We start from the raw sequence: 26,103 nt of genomic DNA on the forward strand, positions 1-26,103 counted from the left end.
TTATACACAGGCATGTTTGTCCCTTGCAAAAAGCCCATTTTGTTTTTCCTTATCTGTCCGCGAAATTGCTTTAACAGAAATTTCTGCATGTTTTTGTTGCCAATAATTTAGGATCCCAGATATTGTATCTGACACTGGTGTTTCAGCATGAGCTTTAATAGGAGACACCAGAAATGTAGGTTACCAAAGCTGGTGTTGTAGGTAGTCTTATGGGATTCTTGACACTGCCCTTATAGATTATTAATGCCATGGTTGCCCAATGATCACACTATATTATTTGGAATACACGTGTTAGAGCTTGGTCCGAATCTCTAAAGGAAGTGTAAATCTATGCATCGTAGACCTACACAGTTATGAATTGCGTAGATGTACATATTTTTGGGTGGTTCACAAAACCAAATATTAGAATGCACAGTAACCTACCAAAACTGTAGTTTTCATTGAGTGTAATTCTCCGCTTGAACATTTCAAATGAGAGATGCAAAAACACTTTGTATCTTCAATATATTTCTCTTCACTTCTACTGTCCTTAGACATTCCTTGTCTGGAGGGTAACTTGGGTACTAACAAGAAATGTCTCAAAAGAAGCTTCAGGAATCTTACGAATGAGGCTCTGGCCCCTTTTATCCAAAACACTAATATCACATCCCAGCGGATGGTGGATGAGGCGGCTCAAGAGCTCACTGACTCTATTACCAAAGCAGTAGATGAGTTAGCCCCCTCCTCACTCAAATTTGTGGCGCGACATAAGCCAACAGCCCCTTGGTTTACGGATGCATTGAGGCTTCTCAGACAAAAATGCAGAAAGAAGGAACGAGGATGGCGCAAATCTTGGGATCCTAAAGATCGAGAAGTTTACAAGGGCCTGTTACGAGAATATAAAAGCAGAGTTATTAAGGAGAAACAGGATTACTTTACTAACTTGACCTGTTCTCTTACGTCATCTAAAGAGCTCTTTAAGATCGTGGACTCCCTATGCTCTCTCCAGGCACCCGACCCACCCCGTGGTTGTTTCACAGGAGCTATGTAACAACATTTCAGATTTCTTCTATAAAAAAATAGATGATATCTATCTAGCTCTACAATCACAGAGGAACTCTTTGAGTGAGGAGGACTCCTCTCGAGTTAAACATCTGGAATCTTGGGACGTGGATGCTCCTCAGGCCCTTAACCATTTCCCTACACTCTCCCTGGAGGAACTCAATCTCCTCCTAGATAAAACGAAATCAGCTTCTCCTCTGGACCCGGTTCCTTTGAAAATACTAAAGGACTGTAGGGATATCATTCTTCCTCCGATGCTGGAAATAATGAATGGAGCATTGGAGCAAGGTATTTTCCCGGCAGCATGGAAGAGGGCCATTGTAAAACCTCTTCTTAAAAAGCCTACCCTGGATCCTGGTCTATTGAAGAACTTTAGACCAATATCCCTGCTGCCGGCCCCTGCTAAGATGTTGGAGGCCCATTTGAATTGTCATCTTTCCAACTTCCTGGATGCTTCAGGGTTTTTGGATGGGTCCCAACATGGCTTTAGAAAGCTTCATAGCACGGAGTCTGCTTTGACTAAAGTTGCGGATAATATCCGCCAGAAAGTAGATCTGGGTCAAACCACCGTGCTAGTACTGCTGGACCTTACAGCAGCATTCGATACCCTGTCTCCCTGTACTTTAACATCCAGGTTAAGGGAGGCAGGGGTAGCAGGTCCGGCCCTCAGTCTCCTGAACTCTTTTCTACAGCAACGAGAGCAGCGTGTAATGCTTGGAGATTACCTCTCCCCTGCTAAGTCTTTGCAATGTGGGGTGCCACAGGGGTCGGCATTGAGTCCGACCCTGTTTAATATCTACGTGGCCCCCCTTGCAAAACTAGTAAGATCTCAGGGGATGGAGGTAGTGTCGTACACCGACGACACGCAGATTATGGTGTCCCTGACCCACTCTGTGAATATCACTGCGTCCAACTTTAGGTCCTGCATGCAACTTGTTGCAGAGTGGACGATTTTCAACTCCCTAAAGTTGAACGGTGACAAGACAGAGGTCCTGGTCTTTGGCAAAGACCAGGGCATGTGGTCAGGTGAGTGGTGGCCTCCATCTTTAGGTATCTGCCCCACTCCTACACAATCTGCTAGGAACCTAGGCGTCATCTTTGACACCCGGCTCTCCATGGAACTTCAGGTCAATAGGACGGTGGCCACCTACTGGGGTGTCATCAGGACTCTGAAAAGAATCGTCCACTATCTCTCCCCACAGGCTCGTAAGCAGGTTGTGATCGCTCTTGTTGGCTCAAGGCTCGACTATTGTAATTCACTCTATGCCGGGGCCAACAAGGGCCTTCTGCAGCGCCTGCAGGTTGTACAGAATGCGGCAGCGCGTTTTGTTTTGGCCCTGCCTTAGCTGTCCTCTGCGACCTTGGCTAGGAAGAATCTCCATTGGCTCCCTATTCCCTCCAGAGTTTCGTTCAAACTTCTCTGCCTCACGTACAGTGCCCTGATGGCAGGCCCGGCTGATGCCCCTGGATCCTTGCTCACTAGGTATGTCCCGAACAGATGTTTGCGCTCTCTAGAGCTAAACCAACTGGTAGTCCCACGCACTAAGAAGGCTATATGGGGGAGCAAGGCCTTCTCCATTCTGGCACCCCAGTTATGGAACACACTTCCCCTGGAGATCAAATCACAGCCTTCACTTGATCTCTTCAGGAAAGCGTTGAAAACCTGGTGTTTCATTAAAGCATATCAGTAAGCTCCTGTATCTGATTGCCCTCAGCTAGTTGTTTGAGTTAGGCGCCTTGACGCCCATTGGGCATAGTTGCGCGTTACAAATTCCACTTCATTCATTCATTCATGAGGAAAATGATTTTTCCCGTGAAGATACATGTTATTCTAAACCTAATGAAATATCGAAATGTACCATTATATTCCTCAATCTAGAAAATAACTTGCTGCTTTTTGCAGGACTAATTTGCCTTTATTTTTAGAAAAACCCTGCCTTTCTTAATTAAAAATGTTTTTTTTATTAATTTGAGTGTTTGTGAAGCGTCACTTCCTATCCAAAGAGGTACAATAGTGGGAAGGAAAGAATAACAATAATGGTGATAAAAGCAACCAGAAAGTCGAACAGCTGAAGTTGGAAACCTTAGTATGAGTCTGCCTCCTTCTCCTTGTGTGCTGATGAGCCCACGATCCACAAAGTCATGTCAAACTGTTAGCAGTGGTAATTGAGATGATGGCCAAGGTAGATGAAACCAAGTTCAATCCAAGAACTACACATAATATATGGAACACTTCTGAATGTTGGGTTTAAGTCTAAGTAAAGGCTTGGGGCCTCATTTATGAAGCCCTTGCGCCACTGGTACGTCTCTTTTTCCCATTTTAAAAGTGACGCACTGGTGGCGCAAGACCTTCATAAATAAGGCCCCTGGTGTTCAGGATCCTTCCGATTTTGTGGAAGACATTTTTGTCGTTTAGCTGTGGTGCAGTGGCGTAAAACAGTGTCATGGGCCCCAGGGAAGTAAAGGACTGCTGTTTCAACTGTGAAATACAGAAATAATCAGAGTTAAGTGGGCCCGCCAGGCCTGTAGGCCATGGTGCAGCTGCACCTGCTGCACCAATGGACGCAATATGAAAGCCTTGTATCTGTTCAGTTCCTCCACCAATTTACTTGCCTCTTGTGTGTCATGTTGAGTAGGTCGTGGTTTGCTGACCTTAGAATTTTAGATGATTCATGAGACGAAAGCAGGTCTGAAAGCTGTGATCAACCTCATGGAGCTGCATGCTTTGATGATGTAGAGAGTTTTGTGTAGTGATCTTTCATTTATCGCAAGCCAGTGGAGAGACCTTAGCTGTGGCATGATGGGGTCCTTGCAGTCCAAGTATTAATCAGAGAGGCGGCCTTGGTCTGAAACCTTTGTAGTCTTGAAAGCGAGTGAATATCCAGCCCGTGGCTCGATATTTATTGCATTGTACAATCTGCAAGCCTGGCAATGTATCCTCCTCCATCGACTAACAGGGCATGACCAATAAATCTACAATCCGTAATTAACTATTCAAGTGAGACATTGCTTTTTAATTACAAACATGCAAGATTGACAGTTTTGGTTCTCAAAGAAGTATCCCATGACACAAGCGTGTACATGCGATCATGCTTTAGGGGTCTGTGAATACTCTGCTTAGTGTTGCCTTTCAAAAACGTGCACATACATGTTCCTTGTACTAATACTGGCAACCAGACTTTCACAAAATAAAGTCCAAGCTATCAATAAATCCCAGTGGTCCCTAGTTTTATTGTATTTTAGATGCATTTCGGTTTTAAATAGGTTGGTGAATCTTTTACACTTAGGAATAATATTGTAGATTTAACTTGCTGGTTTGTTTGCTTTGAAATATTTGTTTTTTCTGTTCCTTTAGACATCCCAATGTGGAAGAGACCCTCTTACCACCTCCTTCACACCCACGCCAAATCTCCTGCTTTCTCTTCGGTTTCCTCCTCTTCCTACTATGTTGGTTTGTTTTGATTCTCCAATATCTCCTATAAGAGTCTAGCTCTGTCTTAGTTTCTCCTCACTAGTCCTCTTCATCGGTCACTGATGCGGTACTCTATCACTCCAGGTTCTGCCCGCAGTGGTTCCAATGCTTTCCTCCCCCTCACTTGCTGCATCTATATTTTTTGTAACCATTCTAATTGGCAATGCTCAGAAATTAAGACATAGTAAATCTGAATATCAAATATTAATATTGGTGTATTATCGAGGACTATCACAGTAGAAACAATAAGGGAGGTAGCGTAAACTATAAGGGGGGTGACAAGGCAAGAGGGACAGGAAGTATCCTTGAGAACCGTAAGAGACACTGATGGTTTAATAACAGTGTTAATAACAGCCTCCAGTTCTGAATAGCTGGACCTCCGGTCTGTATGTAAGGTCAGGCAGTCTCTGCCAGGGTATATAGTAGTTACAGCAAACAAATGATGGACGGAATGCTGAAAATGCAAACATTCTCCCCCAGTCAAAATGTCTGGGTTAAATCCATCGTTCTTTTGCCCACTACGCCACCCTAGTTTGGACCCAGCCATATGCAAATCAGTCTTGACCCTGTGCCCCATGGGATCAGTCCAGACAGAACTGCCAGGCCAGGTCCTCTCTGGACCGGAAACAAGCATCCTGAGACCGGTTTTAGGGTATGTCACCCTTCATCAGCCAGGCTAGCTTGAATCCAGTGGCACAGTGAGCAAGGGACCCACGTCTGGGCATACACATCCCACTTAAGGCGAAAAATGTTACAGCAAACAAATGATGGAAGGAATGCTGGTGGTTGCGGCACCACACCTCTTCCTCGATTGAATCCAGTGGCACAGTGAGCAAGCAGGCGCGGTTCTTCCATTGGGGCGTGGAGGCGTAGCTCCCCCTGCCCGACGCCGCCCGCAGCTCCCTCATGACAATCATGTCAATGAATCAACATGACGTCAGACCGCCGGGCGGGCGTCATGTTGATTCATTGACATGATTGTACAGACGGCAACACAATTACGCATGCGTGGGGACGGAGGGTGAATTTTTACCCGTGCCCACACATGCGGACTTGTGTTTTGGCGGCGTTGCGCATGCCCATCAGGAGCCCTAATGGGCGTGTTGCGGGCGAGAGGGTACCTGTGCCCCTGGCGCCAGGATTGGCCAGGGGCGCTGTGAACCTGTGACGTGTGCGGGACCGGCAGCAAGGTAAGAGTGTGTGTTTTTCGGTGTTCCAGTAAACTAGCTTGCACAAATGACTTGAGATAGTTCAGTGTGTTAAAGCATCAGCTGCAGAAATGTGTGCGTCTATTCCAGGTCACCCGTTTATTTCACGGCATGGGCTTTTGGAAATGTAAAAATTCTCAGAATTTCTTTTTTGATAGTTGCAACAACAGCCTTCAACAGATTTCATTTTATAAACATTTTCTAGAAAATGAGTTAACAACTGTCACCACAAATATAATGTACTCTTTGAACTAAGGTTATACAATTTCAAAATGTTAACAAACAGTAGAGGCGGAATAGCATGATATATGCATTTATTATTGCATGCATGTTGGTATATGTTTGTATGTGAATTTGTATAGTACATACCTAGGGCTTACAGGATGGCAAATACATGGGCGGTAGAAGGTTTCCAGCATAAAAAGGTAGGGGTGATGTAATATGTAAACTGGCACATCCTTCAACATCGATCCTAAAGTCTTGTTAGAGTCCATAATTTATTTTTATATGGTCATAAAAATATATGAATGATGGATGGATGCAGGGTGGGTGCATTAATGATTGTTCAGTGGATGGGTGGGTGGATGGGTGCATGGATGAATGCATGCCTGATGGGTGCATGGATGCATGAATGACGGATGCAGGGTGGGTGGGTGGATGGATGGGTGGATGCATGAATGATGTATGGATGTATGGATGGATGCATGGATGCATGCATGATGGGTTGATGCATGATGGATGGATGGGTGGATGGGTGGGTGCATGAATGATGGATGGATGGGTGGATGGATGGATGGATGCATGAATGATGTATGGATGGATGCTTGCATGATGGGTAGATGCATGATGGATGGATGGGTGGAAGGATGGATGGATGGGTGGGTGGGTGCAAGAATGAATGATGTATGGATGCAGGATGGGTGGGTGGATGGATGGGTGGATGCATGAATGATGTGTGGATGGATGCATGCATGATGGGTGGATGCATGATGGATGGATGGGTGGATGGATGGATGGGTGGGTGCATGAATGAATGATGTATGGATGCAGGATGGTTGGGTGGATGGATGGGTGGATGCATGAATGATGTATGGATGCATGCATGCATGATGGGCGGATGCATGATGGATGCATGGGTGGATGCATGAATGAATGATGTATGCAGGGTAGGTGGATAAATGGGTGAATGCATGGATGCATGCATGATGGGTGGATGCATGATGGATGGATGGGTGGATGGGTGGGTGTATGAATGAATGATGTATGGATGCAGGATGGGTGGGTGGATGTATGGGTGGATGTTTGAATTATGTATGGATGCATGCATGCATGATGGGTGGATGCATGATGGATGGATGGGTGGATGCATGAATGAATGATGTATGGATGCAGGGTGGGTGGGTGGATAGATGGGTGGATGCATGAATGATGTATGGATGGATGCAAGGTGGTTCGGGCTCGCTCGCTGCGCTCGATCGCTGCGGTGCAATATGTAAATTAGTTTACGCCTCACCACTTTCAAATGTCACCAGCCGCCCCTGTGAGCAAGGGACCCGCGTCGGGGCATACCCATCCTACTTAGGGCAAAAAGTGTTACAGCAAATAGTATATAGTAGAGCACATAGTACTTGAGCACACCTACAACGGTTTGTTTGGGTCAAAAGCCGCCCTTAAACAATTTAAACAGGGACCAGTACGTGTAATGAATGACTCTGAAGAGGAAAACTTGAGTTTAGACTCTCCTAGAACACTGTCTTGGTTTTCAGGGTAACAGGGACCAGTTGTCCTGGGTACCTCCATGCTAATCTAGTCTGACAGTCTAAATTGGAGCCAAGTAGGGTGATTGTGGAATAGAGGTCAGATACAAGTGCACAGTGTTACCCAGAGACTGTTCTTGCTTTAGCCCCTTGAGGGTAAAGTTTTACATCATCGGAGAATCAGGACCACCGTATTCAAACTCAGATTAGTGGCTCAGCAGGGCTTCCACTGGTTGGTGCCATGTACATTTAATTTCTCAGTAAGATACCCAGAGGATTTGAATGCATGAATGCACCACTGTGGTACAATGAGGCCACTGTGAGACTACCACTGTTTGACCACTCGCCCAGTGGCTTGTCTTGCCCCCTGTCACAATTCTGACATTGTTCCAGATAGGTGCTCATTAAGGTAGTAAATGAGGGGTCTTGCCTGGTAAGTGGGTCATGCACCAGGTGGTGAACATATTTGTATTGTTCAGTTTTTTCAAATATTATGGTGTAGATTCGTGTAGGTACATTTGTACTCTGGTAGGACGGTCATTGGGCATTGTAGCAATGTCTTTTACTTGCTGTTCTTCCTAATAAGTCCAAGCAATTATTTCCACAATAGTTGAACATAAATTGAAATGTTGTTACTTTTGATGTGCATTTTTTTTAAAAGACCAATATAATACTGAGATATTCTAATAACTCTCCCAAATTCACACAGTTCTTGCTGATATCAGACAATTTTGTTTTGTCAATTATATTACTGTTTTCTCCCAAACAATTGTTTTGTAATGGTTATTTTGTCTTCCTGAGCAATAATCACTGTATTTCAAGACTTATACCATAGGTCGTAGATCAGCGAGAAAGGGAACTAAAAGATTTCAGGAGCAAACCATAATACGTGTACAGTGTATTTTTGTTAGTGCTATAATACATGTAAACTGTCTTTTTGTTATTGCTATAATACGTGTGAAGTGTATTTTTGTTAGTGCTATAATTAACCCTGGGTGTAGGACTACGCTACGCTCGAGAAGCCTGCGTAGTTTGCGCTACTATGCGCTACGCGGATTTCGCGTAGCACTTTGCAAAAACACGTAGCATAGCGGGCATTTTTTGCTTGCTTGCAGTCCTCAACGTCAAGTTGTTGACCATCAGCGAGCAAAATCAACATCCCGGCGAGACTTTTTCCTCATTCGCGATCAGCAACATTAAGTTGCCGATTGCGAGTGTGGAAAATATACCTCCCGGCGAGATTCTGAAAGTGGGGAGGTCAGGTTTCTCAATGCGAGTGGTCGCGTATGCTCATGACCGCTCGTGATGAGAAACTACCAGTCTGCGTTGAAAAAGCTGCCGCTCTAGTACAAATCTAATCGAGCAGCAGAAAACCACTGCTTGCACTGCGCAAGATGCTGTTTGCAATGATTGCACAGTGTGGACAAGCATCCGGCACTGTGAAACCAGTGCGAACAGCATTTTCTCTACTGTACTACACAATTCGCGTAGCTTGCGTACTGCGAAGTGTACTTCGCGTAGCTATGTTTAGCGATACTACACGAACTACGCCCAGGGTTAGCTATAATATGTGTGAAGTGTCTTTTTGTTAGTGCTTCAATACGTATCAAGTGTCTTGGTAATTTTAGTCGGGAAGCCAGGATATTTGAACAGTCTTTTCGGGCTACCCTTCTGAGAGCACTAGGTTTAACATCAGTTTATGTGGGAAAAGATATTACAGAAGTGGCGTTTTTTTTTATACTGATTTGAATGACTCAAGTTGGCCGCAACCTGGGACAATAATGAAGGTGCATGATCTTCCCTCCAGATCTTAGTACGACGGAAAAGGCAAAGGGGCAGGGATGGCAATTGTGAAAAACAAGTGCTAGTGCAGGGTGACAAAGAACATTCTTTTTCCCTAACAATAGGTTGGAAAATGTGCTCGAAATGCAGATTGTGCGTTATCTATGAGTACAAGAGACTTGTTTACACTGGTGAAGACAGGCAGATACTTTTCTGAAATGTATAAGAACTTATCCAACATTAGTGTATAACACTGTGTCGGGAGATGGCATCTACTGCTCCTCAGCCACTCTCTTTATCTCCTAGAGCACCTTTCTAAAAAATACCCCACAAAATAGAACAATTTCTTAACTCCTGCTACTCTTGAAACCTATAATTCCCCTAGTGATATTTCATGATGTGCTATTCCTGTTTAGTAAGGAGTCAAACTTATTTGAATTCATTATGTCTGGGGGGGGGTCATTAATGCACATCTGATCTTAATGTAACCTATTTGATTAATGGACAGCCTCTTCTTAAACAATTCATCCATACTGACTGCCCATCTACGTATTTGTCATCAACTCTACATTCACAACTGTCGACGCTCAAGCTCCCCGAGAACTTATCTAATACCTTCTCAGCAATAAATATATTTACAGGCATACCCATCTGATTGTTGTGCGATTGATTATTTCAAAGGTTGATCTTTCAAACTGGCTGTCAGTCTTGAGCTTTTGTTAATAGCTCAAAGCCCTTGTGAAACAGTCAAGGCTTCCGGATTGATCCAAATCACATTTTAAGTGGATTGTAAAGAGTCCAGAGGATCTCAGTTTAGGGGCCATGCTCAAGAAATGTGAGTACAACCAAGATGTGAGCTCTCATAAACCTTATTCAGTTTTAAAAGATCTGGAAACCTTTATTGTTGTCTAAATATCTTCCAGTATCTTTGATGTTCTGGAATACAAGAGATCGTGTATGGATTTTTAAAGTATTTTAACTATTGTTCTGCTGGGAGGCAACCTGGTTCATGGAAGTAAAATGTTAGAACTGGGGGTCTCTAATTGGCAGAGGTATGCACCTTTGTCCGAGTAGGGGCCCTTGCTTCTAGTCAGGGTAAGGGGAATACACACTCTAGATAATCCCTGCTCCCCCCCTTGATAGCTTGGTATGAGCAGATAGTCTACGTGTAAAGTATTTGTACTCACAAAACATAGTAATATAGTGAAAACACCATAAACGGACCACATCGCTTTAGAAAAATAAAGTATCTTTATCTAAACTCAACAATACCAAAACCATAAAAATCCAAAAAACATGTCGTGAGATAGCACTTAAAAAACGTTTTTTCCAAAATAAAGCTTGTAGAAAACTAATAGCTCCTACTGGGGCTATTACGTAGTTGTGACCACAATAAATTTAAAATACGGCGCTGACATGCGGTGTGCAGCGTCAGACACGGAGTCACACGTACACCTAATCAAACAATACCTTGGAAATAAAGTCGATGACGATGCAAGGCGTTATTGTGGTGACGCGTTGGTGCCGAGGTCGAGGTGAGCTCCATGGCTGCCACGGTGGAGGCAAGGCATCGTGTCTGCGAGGAGGTGACATGTTGAATCCAGGACAGGGGAAGTTGGTTTCATTGGTGGTGAGGCATCAATTATGGTGAAGCAATGCGAAGTCGGCGAGTTCATGAAGTCACCCTCAGCAGTTATCGGCACTGTGATAACTGGGTGCAGGCACTTGCGGTAATGATGTTGATGTGAGCGCTGGCATCAGGAAGGCATAACAGCAGACATCGAATTGCTTCAGAACTGCAGTGCAGGCAGGGCAGAGCGTCATGCACTTCATAAGCGATGTCCCTGGCCTCAGTGCAGGTCGTGGCATTACAGCTCCAGAGGCCCAAAACGGGAACAGGCACCTCCTGGCAGGTCAGAACTCCCAGCAATGGAGTTCAGGGGAGCTGATGGTGAAGTCTATGTTTCCCTGAGACTTCAGACAGGAGGCCAGCACACACAAGCCATTGGAGATTCTTCTTCTAGCAGGTTGTTCCTCAGCAAAGTTCCAGTATTTGTCCTTCCTTGGCAGAAGCAGCAACCGAAGGCCAACCCCACACAGCACACAGCAAAGGGGCTGTACTCCTCCTCACAGCTCTCCAGCTCCTCTCCTTGTCAAGGGTTCCTCTTGAGTCCAGAAGTGATCTAAATTCCTGGGGTTTAAGGTCCACTACTTATAACCCATTTTATCTTTGTTCTTCTGTGTACAAGGGTCTCTGAGCCCAGTCAAAATCATTTCTGCTCACACTGGTGCAGTATGACCAGAAGGGGTGCAGACAGCATTGCGCATAGGAGATGGACCCTATTCAGGTGAAAGGGAAACTCCTCCCACTACTTTAAATGCAGCCAAGGTCTATTCAGCTCAGCTCTGGGTCATCCAGTAAGGACCAGGCACACCTCAAACCCCCAGTGGCTGTCTACAGTCAATCCTTATCCCCAGCCCCTGTCACTCAAAAACCCGATAGTCAATCCACAAACAGGCAGAGGCACATAGAACATTTAAACAAGCAAATACCTACTTTCTAAAAAGGATATCTTCAAACACACAATTTAAAAATCATCTTTACTAAAAGATGTGTTATTAATTTCTGATTTCAGTGAGCCTACACTTCATTTTTCTATCTGGTCTCAATGGAAAGTTATACTTGTAAGATGTCACAAAGTAACTCCCATGTTAGCCTATGGGACAGATAGCCTTTCAATAGTGAAAAACGAAATACACTGTATTTCACAATCAGGACATGTCACACACACCAGCACAGGTCTTACCTTTCACAAACACTGCACCCTGCCCATGGGGGTACCTTGGGCCTTCCTGAGGGGTGCCTCACATGTAAGAAAAGGGAAGGTTAGGGCCTGCCAAATGGGTGTACTTGCCAGGTCGACATGGCAAGTAAAACTGTACGCAGACACTATAGTGTCAGGTCTGAGACACATTTACAGGACTACTTATGTAAATGACACAATCAGTGTATGCAGGTTCACTAGTAGCATTTTCTTTACAGGCCCTGGGCACACACAGTGCACTGTACTAGGGACTTACCAGTAAATCAAATATGCCAATCACGGCTAACCATTCATAATGACAATTTACACAGTGAGGATATGAAATTTAGCACTGATTAGCAGTGGTAAAGTGCCCAGAGTCCTAAAGCCAACAAAAACTAGTCAGGAAAAATAGGAGGAAGAAGCAAAACGTTTGGAGATAACCATGCAAAAAGGCCTATTTTCAACAGAAATCTTAGCTGGTGAACACTTGACCAATATACACATGAGAGAAAATATACTTTCCAATATTGCCATGAGTAGAGGAAGGCAAAGAGAAAGATTTATGCAGAGTTTTATGAAAAGCATTATAAGGACAAATGCAGCTGTCTTCAGACAATGATCCGTCACTTGCAGTGTGACATACATCTCCTTGGAGCTCTAAAACATAATTTTACAGACAACGTTAAAGAACCCTCTTGACCTCTCTGAGGAGAAATATCAAGCTGGCTTTGCCAACACAAGACTATGCTTAATAAAATGATATAACGTGTGCATTTTATTGACAGAGTGAAGAATCCAAAAGCACAGGGTCTAGTTAGCAGGCTTTTTATCAAACTAAAGTTACGCTGCACATTGTAGCAATTAACAGAACTGGAGAATCTTGTTGCCTGGAGTCTTGTAGGTCTTTCCTGCAGACATAAGTACTAGTCTGGCATAGACCTTATGCCATCAACAAATAAACAAACAAACAAAAACACACACATCACATCTAAATATACAAGGACTCGCCATTGACCGCAATGAACAGTGTATTAACTATTCAACGAATATATGACGTTACAACAAATTCCGTTGCAACGCATGCCTTTACCACGCATGCGTTACAACGGAATTCGTTTACCAGGCATAACATTTACCACAATTACTAGCGTGGTGACGTCATACGTCGTTAAGAGAAAGCGGAAGTTTATTTTCCGTTTTCTCTTAAACGACGCTGATACCCGACGTGACTTCAGGTGAGTTTCTTTTTTGGGGGGGAGACCCCCCCAAGCCCCCCTTTTTTTACTTTTTACCTTTACCACATATACCTTTACTACAAACCTCGTAGTAAAGGTATGCGTGGTAAAGGCTTTCGTGTTAACCACGCATGCGTTGTACTGCATGCGTGGTTAACGATTTCGTTGCAAAGGCTTCGTTGTAATGGCCGTTTCCCCTATTCAACCTCCATGTTTGTCAGCCTACTGGGGTAGTTCAACAGTGAACAGAAGCAAATATAAATGCACTTATAGTTTTTGATGCACTCATTTGAAAGAACTTAAACATGCTACGGGCCGATCCAAGCGGTGGGCTTGTCCTCACAGACAGGTCTGCCCCTCACTGGGTGTGTTAAACATACGCAGACACACACTGGTTCTCAGAGAGAGGTATGGTCCTCGTTGTGTTAAAAACACACACAGGCACTTCAGAAGTGTGTGCTTTCGGCATTTGGCTATTAGCCTTTTTAAGTTGCTGTTTGTGGACTGAACTGTACCTAGAGCCATGACATTTTATGGAAGATCCCATCAGACTTTATATAGACCCCTCTGCATCTTCCACGCTGTTCTGCAGCCCTGTGTCTGCCTCTGTGCCCTCTGACCCTTCAACACCCTCCTCACCCCAGTTCTGAATCATGCCCCACCACCGCTGCCACCTTTCAATGGAAAGTTAATGGTTTAACTTTGCCGAATGTTGTTGGATTGCTTCACAAGCATTGACAAAGCCAAACTAGTCCATAATGGCCATAGTGCATTCTTGCACAAATATGGCAGCTCTCTTGTATTGTACTATCCATGAGCAGGCATGCATGGCTGCATCTCTTAGCCAAGGAAAACATTTGCAGAACCAACAGGTTGGCTCCAGTACCAAATACAAGGCTGCTTAACCTCCCTTTATGTGGATGTTGATCAGAGAGAGTACATATCTTGGTGCTCTATTTAAGTGACGTCACATTGGATGTGTCATTTTAATGTGGTTTTCATTTTTAAGTTTTGCTTTCACCTGTGCCATTTCCATTGGTCTAAATATTTGTCTCGAACGTCCGTATTTTGCAGACGGTCAATTTATCAGAGCTTTGTTTGTTTTCTAATAATTTGGCCTGCTTTGATTTAAGGTGTGGGTTCCATGTTAAAAAAACTGAGACATTTCTTTGATATGGGGATGAGTGTCTCATGTAGAGCTGATCGAGATGGATCTGCAAGTTTTCTTAGTAAGATACATGTATATGTAATGCGCGCTGTGAACTGGGCTTCCTCGGGTGTCTGTGAATTTAAGCAGAGCTTCAGATTGTGATGAAAGTTACAGGCTTCAAAGCCTTAAAGTCATGTTCCTTTTTCCACTGTAGACTTCCCACACCGCTATCGATTTTAATCATGCAAAATAGGTTATACAATGTGGAGTTCTTGTGTGCATTCAGGCTTTGACTTCTCCGCAAAGTTTAATCAAAGGTATGTCATTAAGGCCAAAGTTGTGAGATAGTTTTTGGGGAAATTGTATAGAAAATGGTGTACAAAACAGTGTGACAAAGAAAAGGCCGTCCTTTCCAAGGCACAAGCATGACATGCAACGGATGCTGCAGCATCACAATTAGCCTTTCTGGCTTGTCGCTGACTCTGACACAGCCTTACTGCACTTTCAGAAGCACAGAGCTGTTTTGTGACTGGCAATCGTGTGTATGGCTGACGTGTGATGTGACTGCCTGACCCCCAGTATTATCAGACTATTAGATGCCTATATAATTGCCAGCCTGTCAGAGGAACCAATATGTCCATCTCAGTTCAGTCAGTCAACTTCTAACTTCTAAGGCCATCAAAAGAGCTAACCCTGTCCATTTAGGTCCCATCAATAATTTCTTCAGGCATGTCCCATGGCATCAGACAGGGGTGAACATGTTATGTAAAGACCACTACCTCACCTTCTCTCACTGCCATCTCTTAGGAGGAAGTCCAAGTCTAGACAACAGGACCAACGAACACTCTCTTCCATAGCACATCCAAGTGGAATATACCCCATCAGCCCCTCACATATCAGAATAAGTGAGTAGATCGTCATAATTCAAGTGCGTGAAGGAGAAGGACTTTGTAATTCGTGAGTGAGGAGAAGTGCTGTGCAGAAAATCAGTTGGGAAAAGCCCAGTACTGACCATGAGTGCAGTGAGGGAGGAAGAAGCAATGAGCAAGTGTTTGGTGTGATACATGAGGAAGATGTACAGTTTAAACACTAAAGGGGTATGGGCAGAAGAAAGTTTGCAGTTAGATAAAAGAACCGGCCAGACAGTGCTTGGGATTATATGAGGAAGAATCCTTGTTTTGAGTGATGAGGGAGATGCACATAGCTAACAGTGGGGGACTAAGACAGGAAAGCGGGTTCAGTAATTGAGGAAGGTGCATCATTCTGCGCAGACCCCCTCCCTACGCCGAATCTGTCCCCATCTCCCAGGGCATAGCCATTGAAAGTGGGTGCATCCCGGGCAACCACTCTCCACTGGGGCAGACTGAAGGCACCCGCAGTACCTGCCAGCTCATACCTCCTGCTATCCTGCAGCTCCCTCTGTGTCAAAGCAATTGTGCTCTGCTTTGAGCAAGCAAGAGCAAAACGTTCTTGCTTGCTCAAAGCAGAGCACAGTTTGCTATGGCTTGGCAGGAACGGTAAAACTCCTGTCAAGCCATAGACAAGAGCTATGTATCGGGGGGCATTCTGGAACATAGCAGGAGCTGGCCCTGGAAAGTGGCGGTCCTCAGGGCCATCTACGGCTCCAGGAGGGGAGCCGTGCAGCCCCCCTCCCTTCTTTAGTTTCACCCCGGGGAGGTGGTGATCCCCAGAGCTGCAGGGGGTTGTCCGGGTAGCTCCCTGAATTACTTAAAATTAAAGCTCTGGGGAGGTAGTGGCCCCTGGTGCTGCAGGATGGGGCCCATGCAGCCCCCTGCATTCTTTCAACTTAAAACCCTGTGGAGGTGGTGGTCCCTGGGTCTTGGGGGAGTTAAATAAGCCCCAGGGAGCTGGTGGTCCCCAGAGCAGCAGGGAGGATATGCGGGTCTTCCCCCATATTTTATGTTCTCAAAGCCCTGGGTAGGTGGTGGTCCCTGGGGTATCAATGTGCCCATGGGATCTGGCCCACCTGGGGGTTGATTAGATTGTATCCCCTGAATTTTCTTTCAGAAAATCCTTTTTTGAGCCGTGCAGGGTCCCTATGGGACACCCTTAAAGGCCTATTTCATATTTTTTGTGGGAGCTGTCAACACTTCCTGGTTGAAGTGTTGGCAGCCAATCAAATTTAAGTGGTATCAACGAGTCCACTGCAAGGACTCACGTCCAGAGATAGCCATATGTTTTTTTATTAAATACCTCTGAACCTCCTAAATGTACACCAAATCACAAAAAGCATGCTTTCTGAACCAACATCTAGTTTTCTGAAAAATTTGATGTAATTCCATTCAGCGTTTTAGGCTGTAGTCGTGTTCAAAAAATTAAAAAGCCCCATAGACCTAACATGGGAAAAACAGGTTTTGGAACCCTCCTTTTTTAAATACCCCCGCCTAATGGATCACCCTGAAACTTTCAACACTGCAGCTGAACCAAAAAGTGGACTGTGGGAAGGGTCGTTTTTAATTGTCACAGGACAAGGTTTTAGGTTTTACTACAGGCATTCGATCTTCCTCCTCTTCCCGATTCGTCTTCTCGGGCTTTGGGTGGGGGTTGGGGAGTGCTTGTTCCGTTTCGTCCGTCTCAAGTTTGGTGCTTGACGGTTTGTGAGTCGGCTCGTCCGTCTTGATGGCTTCCACCCGGAGGCTCATGCAGAGAGGAAAGAAGGATGCCGTCATTAATCGTATTAATACGTATTGTGGAATGCAAAACTACCCGTCACCTACACCAAAACTGTAATGTCTAGTGGCTTTAAGATGCTCACAATATCTACCATGAGCGGAAGTTAACCAGAGTAAATTAACTTTGAGGGCGATCTCTTCATATGCAACAAAAAAATGTGTCTTCTTACACATGCGGAGGATGATAGAAAGCAGGGTGGGGATTTGCAAGGAAGGGAAACAGAAATAAGTTTTCAGGAATGTGCGGTTTAAAGAAACTGACGTGCCCCAAGTGCTAGCGGAATTCCCTCTCTGGTAACTCGTGTCTGCAGTCTACCCTCCTCCCTCTACCCTCGTACCCAACCCCACCTTCCCTGGAACTACCGTCACTCACCAGCTCTGCCGCAACTCTCCTGAGTTGCACCCGCTCTCCAGCCTCCTCCGGTGAACACCACTACTCTTCGCTCCAATGATTGTCTGCCTCCTCCTCTGGTGTTCCGCTTCGTTCTCCGTCTTCTCCGCCTGTGCTCTGCGTACACCTCGGCACCTCCACTGGTTGACAACGCTCCTTCTCTATCTTGGTCCTTTTTCAGTGGTCAGCTCCTCCTCCTTCCGCCTCCTCGCCTCGCTGTGGGGAAACATGACAGGTGGGTGTGTCTATTCTCCAGGAGGTGGTGTCCCAAAACTCGACCCTCGGTGTCCGACTCCTGCTTGGGGAGGACGTTGGCTGATTTCGTTCTTCTATAGTGGGTAAGAATGGCGCCCCCGTGTCTGCTACCTCACATGGACGTTTTTAAACAGTCTTGAAAATTCATGAAGCAGTGCTAAACTTATTGGCAAAACAAAAATTGTTTTTCCTATTGAAATGTTGGTCCTAACTATATCTACCTACTGGCTATAATTCACTGAAAAAATAAAGGTTACAGAGACATTATAGTTAGGCTCAGATTTCCCTTTACAAAACCAGTGAAATTCAGCAGTTATGGTACCTGAGTTAACTATAACTTACACCCCTGCAATGCACTGCTTATGACCTCACATATTACATCACCCATGACATGGTCAGTGACATCGCTGATGCCATCTCAAATGACATCACTGATGACATCATCCACAGAACCACTCGCCAACTGCTCATATTAATATGAAATCCCTCATACACACACCATACTCCCAAACAACTGCTCACACATACACACCCCATTGCACACTCATACAGGTACTCATAAAACCACTCACTGATTCATAGAGCCACTCACACACTCACTCATTCATATAGCTACTCACACAACCGCTCACTCACCATACAGTTTCTTATTCTTCCCCTCATTCACCTTTACTCACTCTATTGAACCCAGTCACTCATCCATAAAGTCAGTGATGCAACCAATGATAGACCCATTCAATCAGTTACACATTCACTGATACAGATAATCACACACACACAGTCACTCAAGCATACAGCCATTCACTGATGCAATCATTCATAGAGAGAGGTACTTGCACAACCATGCACTACAATACCAGCTACTCATACATCAAGTCAACCACTCATGCACCCTCTTACACAGCCATACACTCACCTATACAGCTAAGCGTTCATTCACTAACAGACCTATACAGCCATTGACTGATTTTTTAGAATCAGGATGGGCCTGGGGAGCTGGTGGTCCTATGGACCTATGGAGGGGGGTTTCTGAGGACTTCAACACATGTATTAATTTTAGCCCCGGGAGGTGGTGGCCCTGGGGGACAGGGGTGGGGTGAAAGAGGCCCCCGGATTCCGGCCCTTTCCCGGGCCTGGGAAATGGTCCGAAAGTCTTCCCTGCTTCAAAATGAATCAGCACAGTTTTTTTCATCAATAATTTTACAGCAAATGATGTAGTGATATTATCAATGAAGCCATAGAAGATGCAATGACTGATGTAATATGTGCAGTGCATGGCAAGGGCACGAGTTATATTCACCTTAGGGCATGAGTTATAGTTTATTTAGATAAGTATAGCTATGGCTGCTGAATTTGTATGGTTTTGTGTGTGCAAAATCTGAACCTAACCCCAACGTACCTGTAACCTTTGTTTTTTTTGTGAATGTCAAAGTTTTCTTCAATTCTATTTCCTAGCTATAACATACTTATGACCTTTGTTTTTCCAGTACATTTCTAGTTTTTTTTTTAAACATACAGTAATATTTAATTACTATACATTAATCCAACTGCCGCTATGCACTGTCCTGGACTGCGGACTGGCTCTGCAGCCAACCCCCTATATGCAACTAACCCCACACACCACGCAAATCCTTTGGCCATGCACATATTGGGGTTGGCCATTGAGCTTGGCCTGTGGTGAGGCCCTGTGGTCAACTCTTCAAAGGCAGCCAACCTGGGAGGGGGCATGCAGACCCCCTCCCCATGCTGATTTTGGCCACAGGGACACCACCCCCTGGTGCCCACTGCTGGATTTATGGGGGATGCAGCCTGCTCCCAGGACTGATTTTGGCCCCGGGGACCCTATCTCCAAGGGCCCAGCCATATTGTATATAGGGAGAGGGGTACCCAGCCCCTACTCCTGATCCAATTTGGTCCGTGGTATCCCATCCCCCAGAGCCGCCCACCTTTTCAAATGGGGAGGGGGGATACAGCATCCCTCCCTGGGCCAATTTCAGCCTTGGGCACCCCATCCTCAGTATGCTGCCCAAAAAAGTTTAGGTGCTCTGAAGCCTACCCAGGGCACCAACTTCATCACTGTTGGGAGCCTCAGGGTAAGCCCTAATGCCTTTCAATAACAACAACCCTGTTCCCAGGATGTTTATTATCACACAGTTGCTTTCACTGTTTTTAATTACACTGGAAAAGCGCAATGTCACAATCCAGTGCCACACCCCTTACACATTAAACATGAGTGTATTGTCTGTGTTTCGTCCACAGGTATTGGTATGCGAAATTAAGCTACCAGCCGTTTTAGTTCATCAGAACACACCTAATTTAAGAATAAAGGTGTATGACAGGTGTGCCTGTTGATTTTAATTAATTTTTCTTGTGTCACGTTGAGGAGTGAATGCCATTGCTCCTGTTTCGCACCATTTCTTTTCAGTTTGTTTTCCTTTTGACACTTTTTGTTTTCTGAATTGAATGACTACCTATGATGAGCAAGGGCTTATAAATTGGTAACCATCTGCCATCCGCCCCGAGGCTGTTGCGCCCCGAGGGTGTTGCGCCCGTGAGGTGTCATTCTTTTCTTCACACATTTTTCACAGGTATTAAGTGTGGGTGGATGTACTGCTTTAAGGTCGCAGACATCATTCAGTGCTCTGTGTGACTGTCTTTCTGAATTCCACTAGGAGACTCCCTTATTTTTATTTGAAAAAATTGGACGAAACACAGATAACACACTCATGTTTAATGTGTAAGGGGTGTGGCACTGGATTGTGACATTGCACTTTTCCAGTGTAATTAAAAACAGTGAAAGCAACTGTGTGATAATAAACGTCCTGGGTACAGGGTTGTTGTTATTGAAACTTGTTGAGTGGGGGGCTACCCTGTCCCTATTTTTCTTCCCCCTTGGCTCCTGTGTGAATTAGTTAAGCCCTAATGCCCCCATGACCCCAGCCAGATCCTTCTCTCCAGCGGAAGTTAGCATGGCTCCCTCCCACAGGAAAAAGCTAAAAATGCTTCTACCTGTTGATGGGACCTATATTTTCAAGTTTCCCTGCCCGCTTCAGTGGTAACAGGGAAATAGATGGGAATTTTACTTCTAGCAGCCACCAGCATTTTTCGTGCTGGGAGTGGATTTCATTTCATTTCATTTCAAATTCTTTATTTCGGCTTAAATGCCATAAAAGAACAATGCATACTTTACATTACATTTCATTAGTAAATAAAAACATGTCACTACATAAAAACATAAAACACATTAGTTAAAAAGTACAATTCAAGTTGGAAGAAAATTTGAGCGGGAACATACATTCTTAAATCATAGAATGGACCATCATGTCAATTCCAAGCAATCAGTTCAGTTACAATTGATGCCCCATTTTTTTTCTTTGATAAAAGATAGAAAGTAAAAATCTACTGACACTAAATGTTATCTGTTGAGATGTGTTTGTTGTTAGGATTCTCAGAGCCTGTGAACATGACCTCAAGCCTAAAAGTATGCATATTAGTTTAATCCATCTCTTTCTTGCCTGGACATAAAAAGGGCAGAAAAGGAGGATATGCTGCTCGTTTTCAATCTGGTTATGATCACACATAGGGCAAATTTCGTCCATTACTGGGGACGATGAATCGCGGTTCCTAGCCCAACGAGCCAAAGTAGTTTTAATTAATAAATTTCCATACCTAAATTTTAAAAATAAAGTTTTGGCAAGTGGGGGCTCTATTTCATCCATAAAAATCTCATAAAAGGGTTCGTCCTTAAAGTTTAGGAACTTTGCAACTAAGGTCCCACTAGTTGGGTTATTTACAGTCCTATTTAATATGAAACTCCAAAAGGCCCTTTTTAGGATTAGTTTGGGATTGACGGGTAATTGCTCGGGGTTCTCCCAAAAATGTTTCAATCCTATATTATTCAACCATGTCTTAATGTGCCTTAGCCATGGGGTGGTAGTCTGACTGTCAAGTATCATAATTTCCTTCAGCCCGTCTCTGTAATCTTGAAGTTCAGGGACATGCCATAATCTAACCCACAGCATTAAAGGTCGAATCAGGACTTGGTGATCAGTTCTTTTGAAGTTTAGGTCCAGTTCCAAGGGTACTAGTGGGGTGCCTCTCGGGACACTTACCAAACTACGCATAACGTTGTTATCTAGAACACTAAAAGTCTCCCTGGACCCAGGACCCCATATTTCAGCACCATAGAGGACTGATGATTGGACCTTAAATTTAAATAGTTCCATCACTGGGGACACCGCTTTGCTGGTGCTCAGGCTTTGCTCCCTAAGAATTGGTTTAGCATTCTGAGCAAAGATTAATTTACTTGTATCCATTTGGGCTTTCCAAGTAAAGTTTGAATCCAGGGTCACCCCTAAATATGAAAAATGAGGCACTGATTCCAGCTTTACTCCTTTTAATGTTAGACAGCCCTTGTCCGGTTTAATCGGATTTAGGGCCATACATTTGGTCTTCTTACCATTAATCTCCAACCCCTTTTGGCTACAATATTCACTAAAGGTGTCTAATAATGTCTGTAAGCCATTTTTCGTTTGGGAAATCAAAATGGTATCATCAGCAAATAGTAAGGATGTCACCTTTTCGCCGTTCAGTTTAGGAGAGTAATTTTTACATCTGTCTAAAAAGGAGGGAATATCGTTTACAAAAAGGGAAAAGAGCGTAGGAGCCAGGACACAGCCCTGCCGGACTACACGTTTGATGGGTATTTTTTGAGTTAATTCACCATTTGGGCCCCATCTAACTCTCGCAAAATTCCCTTCGTGTAACTCTTTGATCTGAACGACAAGATTATTTGGCATGCCTGCTGCACTCAAGGTTTTCCATAAGAGATTGCGAGGCACCAGATCAAATGCTGCCCTTAAATCAACAAAGGCAACATATAGATGGCACCTTTTGATCACTACGTACTTCCAATAGAGGCAGCAGAATCTAAAGATTTGGTCTATTGTGCTGACTTTTGGTCTGAATCCGGCTTGGAATTTAGTTAGAATTGTATTTTCATCTAGCCAGTTACTCACGCGTAGTAGAATGTGTTGTGAGTACATTTTCTGTAGGATGTCCATTAGACTTATTGGCCGATAATTACATGGGTCCATCCTATCTCCTTTTTTAAAAATTAAAACAATTTCCGCTCCCTTCCAACTTTCAGGGAATTCTAAAGTGCAAGAAAATGTATTGCACAAGTAATTAATATAAGGTGCCCTTACTCCTAGGTCATGCTTGTATAGGTCCCCTGGGATTTTGTCCTTACCTGGGGCTTTCCCAGATTTGATTTGTGTTATTGCCAGCTCTGTTTCCCCTAAAGTAAAAATCAAATGGTCTGCTGGGGGTTCATGGTTTGTTGCACTCGTGTTCAAATGTGGGTCATCATATTTTTTATATAAATTTGTAAAATGGGTGACCCAAGTTTGCTCATCCAAGAAAACGTCTTTGGCCACCCTACCTACATGGTTCCCATTTGCGACCAGCCTCCAGAAAGCCACATTATCACGTGATCTGGCGGCTAGTAACAAATCGGCCCATTTGTCTTCCTCCCATGCTATCTTTGAGGCCCTTTGGACAGATTTATAGTTACTCCTTGCTCTTTTTACATCTATTGGAGATTTGGTCTTTATTGCAATTAATAAATCCCTCTTTGCCTCTCTACAGGATCTGTCATACCATGGCTTACTATGGGACAGATTCTGGATCTTCTGCTGGTTTTTTTTTGGCATTTTGGTGACTAGTGAACTTAGGTCAGCAAAAAATTTCTGGTGTATTGGGAGGAATGACATTTTGGTTTCATCCTCAAACATTGCGGCTAAGTGAGGACCAAAAGTACCGGCAAGAAGTGAGTATATTTCACTAAGGATGTCACTGTGGTCCAGTATAAATGGCCATTTCAGAGATCTTCTGTTGTTGCTAATATGGATCTCAAAATTATCAGCACCACTTTCCTCAGATGTAAGTTGCTGAACCATGTCGTTAAATAGTGAGGCATCTAACGTCAAGTTTAAGGGGAAATGATCGCTTTCAAACCGTTCCATTACTTCAAGGTCCAAGAGATGTGGCCAGAGGGGAATAGAAGCAATCACAAAATCTAGGTTATTTTTATAATTATTCCTGGTAAATGTTGGTTTCTTAGAGCTATCGGATGGTAAACGTCCGTTGCAAGCCCTAAGAGAGTGTTCCGTACATAAATTAATCAATTGTAGACCCAGTGTTGAACACTTAACCGGTTTAACATTCTCCAGGATGGGGATTTTGTTTGCCTGATCTTCCTCATCAAAGATCTCGCTAAGACCCAAAACTGGCTCGAAGTTACAGTTTAAATCGCCAGCCAGGATAACGAAATCCTCCCTGAGGTCTAATCTACTCAAGAAGCAATCTAATTTAGCAATGGTTGGTGATTCTCTTGAAGAAGGTAGGGGCCTATTATAGACATTTACAAGAAATAAATTCTTCCCGTTGCAAACTGTGACCTTTAAAGCTAATATGTCTACAGAATTTGTGGGTATCTCCTCAATTTTTACCCTTAGATTTATTTTCACCCACATCAAAAGACCCCCTGACGGCCGTCCACTTCTAGAAGGTGTCGCACCAATCCCATAGGTCTTGTAGCCCACCCTATGGGGCGTCTCCACTGCCCAGGTTTCCTGAAAAAAACAGAGGTCAAAGGACTCTATATAGTTTGCCCACTCCGGGTCCCTCAAGTTTTTAGCAACTCCAGCTATATTCCAACAGACCATTTTGATCGGCATCTCGAAGCGAGTGGCCTCTCAGAAAAAGCCCTAGGCCTCTCTTCATGATTAATGGGAAGGACAGGTTGAATTACCAAGGGTATTGCCTCTAGTGATGAGTTGTTACTCAAAATAGTTGTGGGTAATACCTGCTCTTCTGGAATGTTTACATCATGGGATACATTTACATCATGAGGTACAGTTTTGCCCACACAAGAAGACACGGTATTAACCAGTACATCAGGCATAATGTCAGTGCCCACATCACCAAGACTCATTGTATCTAGCCCCTCACCCCCGCATCAAATAGCATCAGTCGCAATCGTCTAGACCGCTAAAGATGTCATACCTATTAAAGGTTTCTAGAGGTGTGAAGGGTTTTAGGTTATCCATCCTTCCTTTCTGGGAGTTGTAAGTTTTAGCCGATACGTAGTTCCATCCCATAGAGTCTGGGGCTACCACAGGACATGGAACATAATGCATAATGTTTACGTTCTGTAGTAGAGGGGGATACAAAGCATATTGATTGCTCCCAGCATTCTGTGCAATAGGATGGTTATTTGGCTGGGTTTGGGGTATATGCTGTAATGGCTGATACTGGGGCGGATGGTGCTGTGATGGAAACACCACTGACCTTGGATAGAAATATGTTAGTGGTTTAGGGATTATTATATTATTAGAACTACCTATCTGCCAGTTCAATATGAAATTGACAGCGTTAGGGTCCCTAAAATTCACCACCACCACGTCACCATCGATGTCTTTGGGTCTACCCCCCAACCATTGAAGGCAGCGAACATGGACAATTTCTCCATTGATATGATTTGCAATTGGCCTATATATACTCAGCCAATGCATAATCTTATTTTTTAATTGGGCGAAACCCTCCCTCTTATTTTGTCCAAGCACAGGCGCCCCTGTTAAGACTACCACATAGGGTACTGCCTCTGGTGGAAGTTCAGGCAGAGGAGTCCTTCTAGGTTTCCCCCAGGCATGTCTAGTTTCCCCCGCCTCCCTTATTGGTTTCCCCAAAAGTGAATTGGATGTGTTACCAATGGTTTTGTTTGTAGCATTTGACGATGGTTGGTCTGAAGTTTTTTGTTGGGGAGGTTTAGGGGGTGGGTGGTGTTGGACAGTCGCTATCACCGTGTTCCCCATAGCTTTGGAGGTAGATGTAATTGAGGGAGGGATAGAGATAGGGATAGGAGTAGGTTTGGGTGGTTGAGCTGGGGTTGGTGTATTTTTTGAAGCATTATCTGGAAACGTATTGGTTACATTGTTTGAACCGGTGTTAGTTACAACGTCCTTGCTTCCCAGTGCATGCTCAATTTTACACAGCCTACATTCCACCTCCATCAACCTCTCCAAAATACTTGCTGACTAAGATTTAATCAAACTCTCTATATCAAGTAATGTCACAGAACCCTTGTTCTCAATTGGTACGTTAACAACCACACTAGTGTCCATGCTGTCCTCATTGTCTGTCGGAATATTCGACAAGGCTGAAGATGGTAATGATGTATGGTCCCCCTCAGTATGTATATGAGGAGTACTGGGTTCCTTATCGACATTGTTCGTCTTTTTACCAAAATC

The 26,103-nt window shown here is 44.2% G+C and overlaps 1 protein-coding gene and 1 pseudogene across 1 annotated transcript in view; one reads left to right on the plus strand and one right to left on the minus strand.

Moving 5' to 3' along the window:
• Positions 1-24,788, minus strand: LOC147688840 (uncharacterized; annotated as a pseudogene).
• Positions 1-26,103, plus strand: part of CNTNAP2 (contactin associated protein 2) — a 2,542,823-nt gene that overhangs the window by 1,759,791 nt on the left and 756,929 nt on the right. The gene's annotated exons all lie outside the window — the stretch shown is intronic.

Source organism: Lissotriton vulgaris, chromosome 10 (genome assembly GCF_964263255.1).
Source record: "Lissotriton vulgaris chromosome 10, aLisVul1.2, whole genome shotgun sequence".
Lineage (NCBI taxonomy): Eukaryota > Metazoa > Chordata > Amphibia > Caudata > Salamandridae > Lissotriton > Lissotriton vulgaris.